The sequence below is a fragment of the Homarus americanus genome, unplaced genomic scaffold, assembly GCF_018991925.1.
Source record: "Homarus americanus isolate GMGI-L3 unplaced genomic scaffold, GMGI_Hamer_2.0 scaffold18498, whole genome shotgun sequence".
Classification (NCBI taxonomy): Eukaryota; Metazoa; Arthropoda; class Malacostraca; order Decapoda; family Nephropidae; genus Homarus; species Homarus americanus.
The window spans coordinates 1-5,697 of NW_024718796.1; the positions used below are offsets into that span (position 1 = coordinate 1).

Here is a 5,697-nt window from a genome sequence, read left to right on the forward strand (position 1 = left end):
TAGATAAAGTTCTTATAATATCCGAGCAGGATAGAACTCGGAGCAACGGATTCAAGCTGGATAAGTTTAGGTTTAGGAGGAGATAGGAAGAAACTGGTTCACAAATAGGGTGGTGGACGAGTGGAACAAGCTTAGCAACTTTGTAGTAAGTGCGGGAACTCTGGAAAGTTTCAAAAGGAGGCTAGATAGATTCATGGATGATAGAGAGTGGTAGTAACTCTCGACAGGAGCTGCCATGCACAGGCCAACCGGCCTATTGCAGACTCCTTATTTTCTTATGTTCTTCTTCTTCTTATGTTCTTATGTTGTAGTGGATTTCTCCCCTACAAGCACCGAACCTTCTCGAATTCCCCAGTCTACGCCTCCAGCGCCGCCCACGGAGCGGGGGTCAACTATCTACCCACGCCTACCCACGCCTTATAAGGCCTGACACCGCTGTGACCACCCTCTTTTCTACCCAGTGCCACCAGCAAGCAACACCTCCGCGCCAGCCTGGCGGCTCCCGCTCCCGCCGGCGACCTAGGCGTCCCTCAACCCGCGTGCCCTCACTCCGGGCACCCTCACCACCCAGCTCTCTCTACTCAACGCTTATTACCATGCTACCTACCCAGCAACAAGCTGCATTGTACATCCAATACAATATGTATACAGTGAGAACATTGTGAGTTTCCTTTCTGCATCCCATCCTAAGTGTGAACGAATATCTCATAACCCCACACTGTAATTGTGTTGATGACCTTTGAAATAATGAGATATTTTAAGTAGATTTCGCTGTGCCCGTAAGTTTTAAAAGGCCTTTATGGATGGTCTTAAATATGTTGACCATCTTTACTATATGAAGTTAGTTTTCACGTTGTCAAAATATTTGTCAAATATGCCTGACCTAATACCTTTCTCTTCGGCACTTGAGGTAAAAAAATAGTTTAAATATCCTACAAAGGTACAGGGTACTGCTTTACCTGATTTTAAATCTGGGTACACAAATTAGTTATTATGTTAATGACTTTTTAAACAATTAGATATTTAAAGTAGATTACTTAGGCTTTGCCCGTATTTTTTAAAAGGTCTTCATATACGTTTTATAAATAATATAGACTATTGGGGTGTCGACTGCATGGAAAAGCCAGGAAACTTTACAAACAAATGGGGTATTTTATTTGGGTTAAGTTATACTTAAATATGGTTTTTTGGCATCAATCTTGGCATAAATTAATGCTGTTGTAGGGGTATCGAGATATTAATGTTGTCTAGCACTCAGGATGGAAGGAAACTCTAATGTGGTTTTCTTGTATAATATATAAGTTATATGATAGACAGTCTGGTGCTGGAGGTGCCGTCTGGTGAGGGGCTGCTCAGTAGAAGACGTTCGGTGAGTAGCGTGTTGAAGGAGGTAGATGTGCAGGAGCTTCGTTAGAGAAGATGTTGCCTGTTGCTGGCCTCCTGGTTGAATGAATGTGCTGTTGTGGAGCTTGCTGGAGGAGATGTTATGTTCAGGAAGATGGGCAGAATAGAGAGTTGGTTGGTGAGAAACTGGGAAAAGTTGGCTAGTGCCAGGTCTCCATGCTCGCTTCTGGCAGGGCGAAACCACCAGAGCGAGGAGATGCGAGGGAGCTGCCAGGCAGCGGCGGAGGAGGAGGTGTTGCTTGTTCAGAAGAATGGTCCAGAATGAATCTCAATGGAGGAACAGAGCTTATATACCTTGGCAGCCTGTGGAGTCATGTTGGGAAAACCCAGAAAGTCGCCGGTGACTAGTTCCGTTGCTAAGATACGGTAACATCTGGTTGGTTGCTAGGGAAGGCGGCACATTGGAATGCGATACGCAGTTTGTAGGGGAGACGTCCACTACACTGTACTGTATAATAGGTAAATAATTATTGTACTTTTAGGAACATTCCACAACAATAATGATGATAGTTCAAGTTAGTGATCAAATATTACAGGTTATACCTACTGCCGTGAGTATTGTCCAGTGAATTGTTCTTATAATGGACTTGTTCCACATTAATAAAGGTTCATATAGGTGGATAGTGGAGTGTTGACCCACGTTAGGTTAAGGTTGTCACCAGGGAAGGTCGCTAAAATATCTTCAGCGGTCCCTCAATTAACAAACACAATTGGATACCACGGAGACGTTCGTGAACTGAATCTATATACTGTAGTGTTATATATTAATAAAATATTAATCAATAAACAAAATAGTTAAACACAAAATGTTATTGTTTAAATTTATTTTAGTAAAATTGTAAATGCTGTCAAGCTATTCGGTTCTCCAGCCACTGACTTAAGTTTAGCTTAATATTAATATATATCTATTAGCGGGAATTTAATCAATAATAAAACATTATAATTCAAGAATAATTTATTTATATTACGTAGTATTTATAAGTAAAATAATTTCATTATAGCATTAATAATGAAAACTTTTAGTTACTGAAAGATAAGAGAGAGAATCGGACAAGGCGTAGCAGATCAACAACATCAACCAACGTGGTCGTCTTGTTTATTTTTGTTAATTCTGTTAGTAAATGTTAATTTGTGGGCCTTCCTCCCTCCCTCGTGGTAAGTTAACATTATGTATGGCCGTGTTAACTAGACACTGCACAGTAGAACATAAGAATGAAGGAAACTACAGCGGGCCTATTGGCCCATACTGGGCAGTCCCATTTACACCCAGCCCCTATTGCTCATATAAACATCCGACCTATGTTTGAAGCTATCCAGCTATCTCTGTGGTTGTCGGTCACACAAGTTGAACTCCAACTAGGCCCATCGCCAACTGGGACCAACTAGGAATGGTGCAGGTATATAGTGTGTTTGTGGTGCAGGTGTGGTGTAGGTATATGGTGCAGGTATATAGTGTGTGGTGCAGGTGTGTGGTGTAGGTATATGGTGCAGGTATATAGTGTGTTTGTGGTGCAGGTATATAGTGTGTTTATGGTGCAGGTGTGTGGTGTAGGTATTAATTAACGATGGATAGTTTGATTGTTTGAGGTATTTTATTTCTTTCCTGTTGAGTATTTGTTACTTTTTCGTTTGATAAGTTTTGTTACTTGTGGAGTTTACGTCACTTTACATTTGGGAATTGTTACTTTTCTGTAGTTTATTACTTTTAGGATAATTTTATGATAATTTTGTCAAGTTACTTTTGTTAAATTATAGTGGACACTGTTTGTGGTAATGTTAGTAAAATGGATGTTCTTTAAATAAATGCTACTTAATATTTGTGGTTATGAAGGACAGACCTAACCTAACCTAACCTACCTAACCTAACTTCCCCGGTATATTAAACAGAAAAAACTTACTATACGGTGATATTTGAGAAATTTTCTGGACGTGAGATGATACAGCAGCATCGGCACTATGACGGGTTAGTCCTATATATTAACCAAGGTGGGATTTTCGGTCATTTTTATTTTGGGAAAGATTTTTTTATTTAATTGAAGTAAAAAATTTGGTTATAAGAATGTGGTACTCTTTATTTATGGTTAAATTACAGTTTGTAGTAAAAAATTAGCTTTTGAGACATTTTGGGAACTTTACTGTAAATTTACAGTTTATTTTTTGACAGGAAATTTACATTTTTGTCACTGTATTTGGTGGGATCCTAACCTAACCAAATCATGTGTCCGATGGTGAGGTTTTAATTCTCGGGGAAAATAACAATTTGGTGGCTTTCAAACCTAACCTAACCAAATCATGTCTTCGGTGGTATTTAAATTCTCTGGGAAAGGAAAAATCACAAGACGCTTCACAATGTCGGCGTTTATAGATAATTAAACCCTTATGGTAGTGGGATATAACGTGTGAATTTACCAGGTGTTATTCATTAGTGACTAGTAAGTGGTATTAAGAAAGTTGTTGACCAGAGTTAACTTGTGGTCCTTCTGCAGCTCTTCACAGTCCACTTGGTTGATTTCGGCAAACTTATATGACATTTGTGGAATATATCTTTATGAAACAAACAAAACAACACAGACCCCAATACTCCCTGTGTGGTACCCAACTTGGCAGTGTGGATGGTAGCTACACACTGTATAAGTCTTCTATCCATGCTAGGACATTTCCCCGAATTCTGTACCCTTCCAGTTTGATTTTCAGCCTCTCTTGGGGTACACTGTCGAAAGCCTTGGCAAAATCTAGGTAAATATTGTCGATATTATCACCCTGTTCCAGAATATGGGTCTAAATATCCAATACCTTGAGCAATTGTGTTAAGCAGGAGCGCCCCGACATAAAACCGTGTTGGCAATCCCTTACAAGGTGGTTTTGTCTCCAACATGTTGGAACAAAAAATTATTTGAGTTTCTACAAAAAGAGTAACAGGGTTATTTTGTTTACAGTTTACGGCTCCAATTGCTTGTTACTATAGTGTTCAGACAACTACCATATTGCTGCCTCGCTGATCATGGTTAATGAAGTTCCTCGTGTCATTCGTCGAGGTAAGATTTTCTAAAGTGTTTCTTTATTTTCTTTAATAAGTTTTATGGAAATTTCTTAATTTAACCATAATATTGAATTTAAATGTTTAAAGATTTAATGAGTTCCTGTATAAAATAATACTGTACAGTACTGTATACATATTATATAATATTACTGCCCAGAGTATTTAATTTATTAGTTGTTAAAATGTTATTCATTCCAGGACGGTGACGTGAAGATGTGAGATATGGGCCACAAGACGAAGGTTTGTTTTGGTTAACGGGTCTCTTGCTGCACCACATTGAAAACTTTCTGCTATAACATAAGGTACAGTACAGTGTATATCTTTGTGGTTTTAGTTTTTATTAAGGGTCTGGGATCACCGTTTAAAAATTCAAGTGATTGTGTTAATGACCTTTGAAATAATTAGATATTTATGTAGATTACGCTGTGCCCGTAAGTTTTAAAAGGCCTTTATGGATGGTCTTAAATATGCTGACCATCTTTACTGTATGAAGTTAGTTTCACATTGTCAAAATATTTGTCAAATATGCCTGACCTAATACCTTTGTCTTCAGCACTTGGGGTAAACAAATAGTTTAAATATTCTACAAAGGTACAGGGTACTGCTTTACCTGATTTTACACCTGGGTTCACAAATTAGTTATTTTTTAAAAGGCCTACATATGCGTTTTTTAAATATAGACTATTGGGGTGTCGAATGCATGGAAAAGCCAGGAAACATTACAAACAAATGGGGTATTTTATTTGGGTTAAGTTATGGTTAAATATAGTTTTTTGGCATCAATCTTGGCATAAATTAATGCTGTACTGTATAATAGGTAAATAATTATTGTACTTTTAGGAACATTCCACAACAGTAATGATGATAGTTCAAGTTAGTGATCAAATATTACAGGTTATGCCTACTGCCGTGAGTATTGTCCAGTGAATTGTTCTTATAGTGGACTTGTTCCACATTAATAAAGATTCATATAGGTGGATAGTGGAGTGTTGACCCACGTTAGGTTAAGGTTGTCACCAGGGAGGGTCGCTAAAATATCTTCTGTGGTCCCTCAATTAACCAACACAATTGGTTCCACGGAGTCGTTTGTTAACTGAATCTATATACTGTAGTGTTATATATTAATAAAATATTAATAAATAAACTTAAAATAGTTAACACAAAATATTATTGTTTAAATTTATTTTAGTAAAATTGTAAATGCTGTCAAGCTATTTCATTCTCCAGCCACTGACTTAAGTTTAGTTTAATAT

General features: G+C 37.8%; 1 long non-coding RNA gene across 2 annotated transcripts; it reads left to right on the forward strand.

Annotated features, from left to right (window-relative positions):
• Positions 1-2,501: 2,501 nt before the first annotated feature.
• Positions 2,502-5,653, forward strand: LOC121859828. Of its 2 annotated transcripts, none has more exons than XR_006087736.1 (3): positions 2,502-2,559; positions 4,341-4,439; positions 4,643-5,062. It is a non-coding gene; the product is annotated as an uncharacterized LOC121859828 (long non-coding RNA). The 2 variants fall into 2 exon arrangements; XR_006087737.1 differs by lacking the exon at positions 2,502-2,559 and adding an exon at positions 2,622-2,801 and having other exon boundaries at positions 4,643-5,653.
• Positions 5,654-5,697: the final 44 nt, after the last annotated feature.